Source organism: Mesocricetus auratus, unplaced genomic scaffold (assembly GCF_017639785.1).
Source record: "Mesocricetus auratus isolate SY011 unplaced genomic scaffold, BCM_Maur_2.0 Super-Scaffold_6731, whole genome shotgun sequence".
Lineage (NCBI taxonomy): Eukaryota > Metazoa > Chordata > Mammalia > Rodentia > Cricetidae > Mesocricetus > Mesocricetus auratus.
Genome location: NW_024429185.1, coordinates 8,243,743 through 8,255,746, shown reverse-complemented (window position 1 = coordinate 8,255,746; position 12,004 = coordinate 8,243,743). Strand labels below are relative to the sequence as shown.

General features: G+C 39.8%; 1 protein-coding gene across 4 annotated transcripts in view; it reads left to right on the top strand.

Annotated features, from left to right (window-relative positions):
* Window positions 1–3,460: 3,460 nt before the first annotated feature.
* The window catches only part of Marchf1 (membrane associated ring-CH-type finger 1), a 789,032-nt gene continuing 780,488 nt past the window's right edge, over window positions 3,461–12,004 (top strand). Inside the window, exons 1-2 of one of the 4 annotated variants that reach the window (XM_040742224.1) lie at window positions 3,461–3,622; window positions 4,144–4,233. The gene's annotated coding sequence lies outside the window, so the exon portion shown is untranslated. Of the gene's footprint in view, window positions 4,234–12,004 lie in introns of all 4 variants that reach the window. The other 3 variants (XM_040742223.1, XM_040742222.1, XM_040742228.1) reach the window with 3 other exon arrangements.

Below are 12,004 nucleotides of genomic sequence, written 5' to 3'. Positions count from 1 at the left end.
TTTGTAACTTGACTTTCTAAAATGTACTTAACATTAACAGTTCCAATTAATTTTATAAAGCAGCTGAAATTCTTTCCCATCTCAAAGACTGCCATTGTTTACATCCCCAAATTCTTAATCGTCAGTGTTTTCAGTAGTTTATTTTACATTTGCCATGATTTTTAAAAATGATCTTCACTATTTTGATATTTAAAAATAATCATTTCTAGAAACTGTTCATGAATTTTATATGGTGTTTTGTACTTAGGAGGTACTAATAATAAATTAATATCTTAAATTTTTAATTCTTTTAAAATATTAATAATTTTACTAATAAATTAATATCTTAAAACATTGAAAGATATGGCTGGCAAAAAGCTCTGTACCAGGTTTCGGATCCTTTCCCTGAAAGTTTTTGGTCAGAAGGATCTAGAGACCCTCAAAACAACATAGGCCCTTGCCATCGCTCTTGGTTGCCGACAAGAACATGATGGTGAGACCCTATTGATAAAGAAATCTTGTACTTTGATCACAGGACTTGAGGAAATCAAGCTGATACTGACTTGATATCTTATTTCCCACTGAGTAACTTTCATAGAACCAAAAGGTGGCACAGGCTGCTGAGTGAGGAGAGTCAATTGCAAGACTTATCTAGCTGTGAACTGTATGAGCTATATAATGATCTGCATTGCGAAACACGCCCATGGGCAAAATAGTGGCACGCATATTATGGGAGTAACTAACAGCTTTCTGATTAGATTTCAACCCACTTCTTAGGCATAAATGCATGACTGGTGCTGTAAACCTGGTCAAGAGCCAATGGCTGGAGAGACCACAAACCACAGAAGTGAACCAACTACTAGTATTTTGCTGAGTAGACACAATAGCACACTGTTCTAATTATAAATCCCTATGCCATACATTAGTGAAGCTTTCAGTCCTTATTAGAGAAACGTCTTTGTTCTGTGGGTAGTGGTTATGCAGAGACTCACAGCTAGTCAAAGCACAGAAACAAATGCTTATGGAGAACTCAGTCATAAATGGGACATATTCATATTACATACTCCCTCACTCAATGTGCAGAGTATATCACAGAACAGTGGGAGGGGGAAGATTTTAAGAGCCAGGAATCAGGGATGACCAGGATGAAACAGTGTTTAATGGACATGTCGGGATTATGTAGTCATGAACTGATAACAGCTATGGTCACCTGCCAAAACACAGATAAGACAAAGGCAGTTAGCATTCCAACATGAATAACAGAAGTGCACATGAATTTCTATCTTTAGTTGAGGAGTTATTGACAGTTGATGGCTACTAGGAAAGGAAGAGTCAATTGTCTTATGGTGTGGTCCCTGGTATGTTGACCATGCTCCATTGGCCAGCTCTTTGCCCCTGAGAATATTGATAGTACAAATTAGATACTGTTCAATATTGGCAAAGGGACATGAAGCTGGGAAGTTGCACAGGATCTAGGGAGAGTTGGGAAGGGTGAGTAGGATGATAATTACTGAAATACATTGCATACATGTATGACATTTCTAAAAATTAATATATTAAAAGGTAGGGTAATTAGCAAAGATACTCAATGTATATGGCTATAATATATATGAATGATGTTAAAGATATCTATTACACATAAAACATAATTTTGAAATGGCTAGGTGAAAAACAGCACTTTAAGATTTACTATGTATTTCCAAACTATATGCATCATAATCTTTTGGATATTTTGTTTAAAATAGTTCTGATTTTTTTTGAGAGATTATTTCTCTTTGGTGTGTATGAGTGCTTTGCCTGCATGTATGTACATATGTATACATGTGAATACCTAGTACCTCTGAGGGTAGGAAGTGGTCACTGAGTAGCCTGGAGCTGGAGTTACAGGTAGTTGTGAGTGCTTGGAACTGAACCAGTTCCTTTGCCAAGAGCAGTCACTAAGCTATTGCTACAACATCAGTCTAGCTTTTCACAGGTAATTTACGCTCTTTCCCTGGAAGAAGCCCTACTGGATTTCACTATTCCCTAGTGCATGAACAAGCCTATCTGATCTGGTGACTAGGCTTCAGTGTTGTTGCTACAGTTACTGCTATGAGTAGTCCTCTTTCTCTTTACAAAAAGACTGAGGTTTTAACTGTCCCCACATTTGTAGTAAGTGCTACCCCAGCAGGTGTAGCTCTACAGAATAGAGTCTGGATGCTGGCCCAGGCATTGGAGGAACACTTTCACTGTCAACACTGACTGCTGCTGTAGCCCAATCTCATCTGGGGATGAGACGTGGCAGGACATCTTGAGAAAGTCAACAGGTTACTGGAGGCACAAACCTGCCAATGTTGGGGCCTGGCATTTGTTTTGTTAGGAGTTATCATTTTATTTTATGAGTATATGTGTGGACCTGATTACATGTTTGAGAATCATGTGTGTTCAGGTGCTGGAAGAGGCCAAAAGAGGGTATTAGATCCCTGGGAAATGTAGTTGTGGAGGATACTCAGTCTTCTGCTGTGGGTGCTAGGAATCTGTACCCAGATCACACACGAGAACAGAAAGTGCTCTTAACCCCTAGGCATGTCTCCAGCACCAGGGACTTTGGTATTTAAAAGCAAGAGTTTCTGAACTACAGTTGTTCTAGACTCATATAAGCCTGGATCTCAGATTGTAGGCTGTGCATATGTATCAGTACTAGTGAAACTTTGAAAGTATTAAGGCTATTTGATCCGATTCCTCTAATGGGACTTCTATTAGAGGTAGGAGCTGGCATCATACCTTTTTATTAAAGGTCCTATGACTTGTTTCCCTCCTTGATGTTTCCCTCCTTTAGTGAAGCCAGGGAGGCAGCCCTAGTATTTGGTATTGTATGTGAGGAGAGCATTACTAAGATACCTAGGAATTCCGGTGGCTTCCAATCCCAGAGCAACAGTTTTAGAGTGTACATGTCGCACATCATCTACCCTTTATCACCTCTTAATTTTAGCTGCACATCGCCAAGGCAGGCACTGAAAAGACGCACTGAACTTTCCTGTATTCCTGGAGGTTCTCTTCATTCTCTTGCCTGCAGCACAAGAATCATCACAGAAACGTGGCTCCTAAGAAGTCAAAAGGAGAACACCAACAACAAAAACGACAACAAAACTTTCCCTTACCCTTTTCTTTTGCTGCTAATTTAGATACTCACATAAGAATCCTCAGAGCAGCAAACACTGTGTTTTCTAGGCTCTGTGTGCACTGTGCACCACCCCCCATGAAGTCCCTGCTCTGTCCTGTCCTTGACTCCAGCTAAATAATGGGGTCCACATTACATTCTGAGAACTCCGAAAGCCTCTGCTGCATCTTCTGCCTGTTCTGCTTTCCCCGCTTGAGCGCTGGATTATTCCAGTTTTTGAGCATGGCAGATTTCCACTGGATGACATCATGGGAGCCCAGTGAGTGCCGCTGGTGGAGGGGGACAGAGAAGGGGAGGAGGCTCAGAGGAGGGAAGAGGGCTGGGGAGCGGAGCCAGAGCCGGGCTGCCTGCCACCCGACTGCACGTTTTTGAGCTGTGGAGGAGTGCACCACCAGTCACTGACAAAGGATGGGAGGATGCGACTGCCCTGGGATGCCGGCTGCGCGCAGCCTGCCGGCCGCCTGAGCTACTTCACCCTCCCCGGTGAGTGATGGCAAAGACCATTTGATCAACCGCGGGCAGAGTCCACACTCTCTTTGGCTTGTGGTCCTGGGAGGTTTGTCCCTGCCCCAGAGCTCAAGACCTGGCACAACACTATCTTGGAGCGCAGGCAGCAGGTGCCTTTGCCCAGGTGGGTTCTGCGAGGGAGGTCCTGCTCCCCTGTTGAGATGGGTACCCAAGATTCTAGAGCCAGACTCTCCCGCTAGGCTTCCCCAGCCCGGAGCTGCAGGGGTAGTTCCCTTAGTAGACCCTTGGTGGATTACAAGTAAGCACTGTTTACACCCGCGGCCGCACCCCTCTGAAAGCAATTCCTGTCAGTGACTTCCCAGGCTCAAATGCTCATAGGGTGGGCTTGAGAGAGAAAGCCAGTACCGGTTACTCAGGGAAGGGCGCGCACCAAGAAAGAATCAGTGCAGCCTTTGTCTTGGGTTTAACGTGGATGCGCTCAAATCTGAATCAGACTCTCTGCAACTGTTGGGTTCAGTCCTGGTTCTCTGCCCCAGCCCGACTGGATGAGAGGTGCCACTGTGTTCCTGCAGCAGGGGAAGTGGAGAGCTGGGACTTTGGACACAGGAAGGGTCCAGCGCTCAAGGGTGAGTGTCGCAGTTATCCAGGTGTGGAGCTCAAGGAAGTGAAGTGGATGATGAAGGCAGAGGGATGCCCAAGTTTTATACCAAGTATTACAAGGGAAATAGCAAACTTACAGAGAATGGGAGAATGGCTCTTGATGTTTTTGTCCTTTCTGATGCGCTTCTTAGGGGTATTGTTTGTGGTGAGTGGATGGAAACAGAGCCATGTCCAATGTGCAGTTGGACAGCACCAGGTTTTCTTGACAATTTCTTTTGTTGCTATGGAAAAGATTTGTTTGATAAACAGGCTAAACATCATTATCTTTACTATCGTGCAGCTTGTGTTCTTGAAGCAATTCAGAAACTGCTCAAGTGCCTTAGTTGAGAGTAGCACCCTGTGCGTCAGAATACCAATACCCAAGCTTGCTGGCGTCTTGCCCAGGGGACACATGCTTTATCTGTGAATTCCTGCTGTTTGGGAAGAGTCCAATTTTCGCATCACAAGGAAATGGTGCTATCCATAGAAACAATTGTGTTCATGCCAACCTGCCACCAGCCACCTTGTGATAAAGATAGAAATAAATAAAAATCTTGGTACTTTGAGTCTGCTTGTAAAAGAACGGGTTTCCAATCCCTACGATCAGACAGATTAAAAAAACATTTAATTCACATTCCTAGATTAGTGGAATAAGCACTGATCATTAAAACGATGTTAGGTATACAAGTTCAGTGTGGGTTCCCTAAGACAATGACGGTATTCAAGAGTAAGGCAATGCCAGTTATAATTCAAAGATAATTTTATTTTCTCTGTATAAAGCTTAATGTTTTCCTTTAGATTTTTGTCTTTAAAGATAGCTTGTCTTAATGAAGGTCTTCTAAGACAGAGGGTCAAAACCTATTTCTTCATTAATGATTTTCCTCCTGATAGTTTGTGTTCCTTTCAAGGCAGAGAGGATAGGAAATATGGAATAATGAGTGTACTGGGAAAGAAGAGAGATCTGAGCTACCAGGACTCATATTTATAAACATGAGTCACAGAACTAGGAAGGCTACCATGAGTTCTATTTTGATTGAGGAAAGCACATTCTGGGTTTCACAAGCTCATCTCATCTGAGAGGTGCACAAAGTGTTTGATTATATGAAGCTATGTGTAGAGACAGATAACTTGACCAAAGAGAGCATGCCTTTATCCAGGACTCCTGAGATTGGCAACAACACTTTTTCTCTGTAATTCAAAAAGAATGTTTATTGCCTTGCTTGCGTGTTGACTTCTTGTCACAAAGGTTCTGTTTCTTAAAAGGTTTTTTCCTAACTTTTTACAAATGTCTGTACTGTAAAGCATATTGGACTCTATGATAAGGTTTCTGAATGCCTGTTGCGCTTGTTGACTATTTCCCTCTGGTAGTGTGATAGCAGACACTCTTTGAACTAGCCCAGAAAACATAGGGTCTACGGGTGTTGTTCTATAAGGGGCTACACACAAATATATGTATTGACCTGAAGCAGGCACACACACACACACACACACACACACACACACACACTCACACACACACACAATTCTCAACAAGCCTGCAATGACAAGCAGAACAATTTGTGACATTTGAGTCATTTTTCACAAGTGATACTGTCTTTAAAAATAAGATTGAGCCATTTTCAGGTTAATAAAAATATATGACTGAGAATAGATTTTATTTCACATCTAAAATACTTCAAAAATATTTTACTTGCTCCCCCCCAAAAAAGTCTAAAAATGTTTCAGCATCTTACTGTCAGTGTAGTGGAATACATAAGGAAAGTCTTCACAATATGTAAGTGTCCCCTAGTTGAATATCATATATTTGTTAGAAGGTACAATATTATTTTTAAAAAGTACAATGGCTAAAATAGAGTCTTTGAACTGGAGACTATTTCCCTAAAATTCTTTGATATACTCACAAATATGTTGGCTGTCTTACCACACAAGGACTTTGCCATAGAAAAGGAAGGGGGGGAATTATTATAGACACAAACCAAGCCAGAACGTGTTGCTCAGAGCTTAGCTAGTGATGCGCAGACTTCATCAGGAAGAGCACGGTGTTAATTACTCTTCTCTTGCTTGCTTTGATTAAGTGCTTGATAAAAAGCAACTAAAGTGAGCAGAGGTTCATTTCAGCTCGTGGTACAGAGGACCACAGTCCATCATGGTGGAGGAGGCATGGTAGCCAGGATGACTCAGAGTTGGGGCACAATTGACAGGGCTGGCTACATCAAGCCAACAGGAAGTGGAGAAAGGTTTCTGCTCATCGGGCTTTCTTCTCTTTTTACTTTTATTCAATCTGGGCCCTGAGCTGATGGCACAGTACTACCTGTGTTCAGATTGGGTCTTCTCCCTTTACAAACATTATGTCAGAATACTGGAAGGTTTCCAAGAAGAGCTTATAGGCAGGACAGAGGTCATGGTAGTTTAACTTGCTTTCATTTTTCTAGCTGGTTGTTTTAACAGATACTTTAGCATCTCCAGGATCTGAAATTTCTTTTGCTTGCCTTCAGATAAATTTACATTTTGAAACCAATCAGAAGGTTATCTTGTGGTCTTTCCATGAATATATCTTTTGTAGTTGAAGGGTGATTATGGGTCACAAAACACAATGAGTGTTGTTGTGGATATTGTTTGATATGGATATTAGCTACTTAAATATTGTTGAAAAGTTTTAGTACCATAGTTTCTTCTGCAATTACAAAATCAGAGCAAGAGTCAGTAGTTACAGGATTGTTTAAATATTGACAAGTGTATTTTTATTTTTAATCATATTTATTTAGTGTCTGTCTGTCTGTTTCTGTGCGTGTGTGTACATGTGCCTGCGTGCCTGCCTGGGAACATATGTCAAAGTATGGGTGGGGAGTTTAAAAGACACCTTGTGGAGATGGTTCTCTAAGTTCACAATATGGGTCCTTGGGATTGAACTCAGGTTGTCAGGCTTAGCAGTAAATGCCTCTACCCACTGAACAATATCAGTAACCCAAGTTAAAGAAAATTTTAGTGAGAGTAAAGAATTTTTTTTGATGTACACAATCATACTTTATTAATAAGAACACTTTAGGTGAATTTAACAGCCTATTCCTTCATGGACTGAGTGTTACTAGGCACTCTTTTGTCAAGTTTAAAAAAAATCATTATTTAAATTAAAAACAATCATATTTTACATACCAATCCCAGTTCCTTCTCCCTTCCATCCTCCCATGCCCCCCCACTGACACCCCCATTGCAGCTCCTATCCACTCCCCAGGGAGGATGAGGCCTTCTATGGAGGATCATCAAAATCTGTCACATCATTTGGGACAGGACCTAGGACCTCCCTCATGTATCTAGTCTGAGAGAGTATCCCTCCATGGGGAATGGGCTCCCAAAGCCCATTTGTGCATTAGGGATAAATTCTGGTTCACAGCCAGAGACCTCATAGACTTCTCAGGCTCCCCAACTAAACACCCAGTTCTGGGGGATCTGGTTCAGTCCTATGCTGGTTCCCCAACAGTCAGACTGGGGTTCATGAGCTCCTATTTGCTCAGGTCAGTTGTTTCTGTGGGTTCCCCCAGCATGTTCTTTACACCTTTACTCATTACTCCTCCCTCTCTACAACTGGATTCTAGGAGTTTGGCTCAGTGCTTGGCTGTGAATCTCTGCTTCTGCTTCCATCAGCAACTAGATGAAGGCTCTATAATGGCATTTAAGGTAGTCATCAATCTCATTATAGGGGAAGGACATTTAAGGTAGCCTCTTCACTATTGCTTAGATTCTTAGTTGGAGTCATCCTTGTAGATCCCTGGACATTCCTAGAGCCAGATTTCTCTTTAAACCTATAATGACTCCCTCTATTAAGGTATCTCTTTTCTTGCTCTCCTTCTCTATTCTTCTCCCAATGGATAGTCCTGGTTGGAGAGATGGCTCGGCCATCAAAGTCTAGGCTCACAACCAAAGTATAAGAGTAAAGAAAATTTTAATTGAGTTTTTACACATAGAATTAGAGATACTGTATTACTCAGGATTCTGTATAAGAACAGAACTGTTAGAATGAATATATGTTTAAAGAGGTTTATTTGTTTGGCTTATGTGGCATGATTTGGGTAGTTCAATAATGGTGATTCTTGGAGGGACTGAGAACCAAGGAATTGTTCAACCCCTGTTGCTAATGTCTCAGCAGTTTGGAATTTGGTACTGAAAACTGGGAGGATGTCTGGAATGCTGTTGGTCTCCAGTCTTCATTAGTATGTAGAAGAAGCTGGCTGTCATACCATTTTAATAATGAAGAAGATAAAGGACTAATGAACTGGCCAGCAAGAGTGAAGGCAAACGTGCCAATAACAAGTTTCTTTCCTCCTTAGATGTCCTTTTATCTAGACTGCCACAAGATAGTACCACCAACTTTTAGGGTGGGTTTTCCCACTTCAAATAATCTTATCAAAAAGATCCCTCATGGGAATGCCCAACTGTTTGTGTTTAGTTACATTGACAATGAAGAGCAGACATCATAGATATTTTGAGATAATTTTTTAAAAAGTGACCATTATTGATTTAGCATATATTAGCATACATTGGACACATTTTGTGTCTTAACATGCTTCTGCATATTACTAATTTATCACCTACTTGATCATGCCCAAATGACAAACTCAGTAGGAAATAAGCATTGCAGCTCTCTTCTGTGAAGCCATTTCTTTTAACACAAAATGCAGATGATTATCTCTGCCCTGCCTTTCTCACTGGGGGAGGCAAGCACTCATGTATGGCAGTGGTTTGAAAAACACAGACAGAGAAATCTTGCAAATATGCTCAAGATTTTTATGAGCTCAATAAGTTTTAAATTTCTAATTATTCCCTTAAAAAGTAACTACATAAATGTGAAGTTAGTTTTTGATATGCTTTAATCATCTAGCATTTTAAATCAGTGGCATATCTTTAACCTTTCATTTATTCTAATTTTTTCTGGCACATTATAAAGTTGTTAATAACCTGTTATTGAAGATTAGCTGATTAATTTTTTTTCTCATTTGTATGACTAAAATATTTTTGTATAGATGTAATCTAAGGAATATTTAAGATGGGCACAACTTTTGCCCAGTGATATTTCTTTTTCAACAAACTAACTTGTTATTTCTTTCAGGCTTTCTGCAAACCTATCAAGTCCTATTGTTGCTTTGAAAGTCATATGTCCTTGTGTCTGACTGATTTTGAGTTTTTTTTTTCATTTTCATTACTTTCCTTCAGCATTAGTGAGATGTTTCCAGATATAGTTTTCTTTTTGTACCTTCCTTGAATTTAGAGCTTCTTGAAAATATGAGTTCATATCTTCATCAAGAGAAATACTTTAAATTCTTTTTCTTTTTTTCCTTTTTTTTTTTTTGGTTTTTCGAGAAAGGATTTCTCTGTATTGTCTTGGAGGCTGTCCTAGGACTCACTGTGTAGTCCAGGCTGGCCTCTAACTCACAGAGATCTGCCTGCCTCTGTCTCCCAAGTGCTGGGATTAAAGGCGTGCGCCACCAATACCTGGCATGAGAAATTCTTTAAATTCTTGACTAGTAATTCTTCACAGACAGCTCTCCTATTTGCTTTTCTCTGTCAGCTCACAGGTAGTGGATTGATTCATTAGACCCAGCACACTTCATATATTTGTTTCACTATCTCCTATTCTTTATTCTCTTACATTTCTTTTGACCTTTAGTTTAGTTTACTAGTCACCCTCTACACATGTCCATTGGACTATTGATTGTCCATAGATACTCTGTTGTGTTTTCAAAGGCACATTTGATTCTTTCTATAGATCTCAATTTATCTATTTTATGTATCTTTTTCTTTATTACCTTAAACATATTACGCAAAATGATTACTTTTGTGTACTAATGTCAATGACTATGCTTTATGCCTCCTTTTAGTGTCTCCTCTTATTCTTTATTTTATTCATATATAAAAAGAATTGTCCATTTAGCTTATCTATTTCCAAAGAAATATCAATATTTCCTTTGCAGGGAATATAGAGTGAAGAGTTGACCAATTGTTGTAATCTGATCAGTTACAGTTGAGTCTTTCTTACATCCTTGAACTTCATTCTCCTTCTGGGCATCTGTCAAAGCATTTAGGGTCAATAGCTGCCGCTAAAGTATTCGTAAGTTCCAAATGCATACCACTGCAAGACCTGTGAGCATCTGGCTTTCAGATAAGCTCCACTTTTTGTGTTTTGACCTCTAAATACATGTATGTTTTCAGATTTCAGAAAGGGGAAATTAGGCATTATTCTATTGGTTTTTGTTAACTTGACACAAGCTAGAACTATGTGGGAAGAACTTCCCTTGACAAGATTGCCTGTAAGCAAATCTGTAGGGCATTTTCTTCTTTAATAATTGATGTGGAATGGCCCATCTCACTGTGGGTCCTTCTAGCAGCTAGTAGGGATTTCTAACCTTAAAAAGAAAGAAGGCTGAGCAACATATTAATGGAAAACCAGTGAACAGCATTCCTCTGTGGTTCCCAAATTCCTATCTGGATTTCCCTTTGCAATGGACTGTGGCATGGACATGTGAGCTGAAATAATCCTTCCCTCACAAGGTTGTCTTTGTTCATAGTGTTTTGTCATGGAAGTGAAAACTCTAGCTGTGGCAGCTGGGTTTTACATAACTTGTTTCTCTGAAAGAATTGTGGCTCCTCATGTCTCAACTGTATCTAAAGTCTTTATATCTAAAGACTATAAAATATATGTACTAAATTTTTTATTACACAAGAATAGTCTCATGTTTCATTCTCCTTCTGGGATGCAGTATTAAAAAGTTTCTTGCCTCATTGATACACCCTGCATCTGAGATCTTGGGAGTCTCTATTCTTGAACTTTTCCAGAAGCTTTGGGATTGGGTCATAAAGTCCCTTGTCATCTTGGCCTCCAGTTTGTTGTTATTGAAGAGCTATGGAACTTTATCAGTTAGGCCATAATTTTGGAGTTCAGGTCCTTGGAAATGTGCTTCTCATGGGGATTATGATGTCACAGTGCCTACCTCTGACATCTTTTCAACCTGAGCAGTAGGTGAGTGATTCTGCTCTACTACATACAGTCTTTCTGATGTGCTGTTTCAACTCATGTCCCAAAGTAACAGGACCAACTGACTATGGACTGAAACCTCCAAAACTGTGAGCAAAATGAATTTGTCATATTTTGAAGATATCTTAGGTATTTGCTACCTTAAGGGTAATTTAACACGTGTATTTATTTAAGTCAAAGTTTTGTTTTTAGTATGAGGCTTGTGTAGTTGCTTTGGTGGTATTTTTTGACTTGTTATGGGTTATTCATTAAAACTGCCAGTTCAAAAAGATGATTTATTTATTACTGCTTATGAGCTCAGATATTAAAGATCCAAGCTTACTACCTGGTAAAACTAGAGCTAGTAACTTCATTGCAGTTTTTAAATGCTCTATAAAAGAAATTGGTTTCTGCGAGACAGTTGTATTATGTGCCATTTGATAAAGGAGTAGTTCATTGATTTTTCTGAGGTAGATCTTAGTAACTGTGAAAATTAATAACTCAAATAACTAGTAAATTCAAGTTCTTGGTAACTACTAAACAAACTGCCAAAGCTTCTCTCTTAGGAATGGTACAAACCAAACAAGACACACAAACCATACACACACGTGGGTGCATTCCAAAAAAGGCTCTCTTCTGAATGTAAGCACTTGGTGATGAATCAGCTAAACTTAAATGCCACATATATAGAAGAAAAATGTGAAAATCTGGACTTTGCCTTCTTAGAAACAACTTTCTTTTTTATTTTTAAA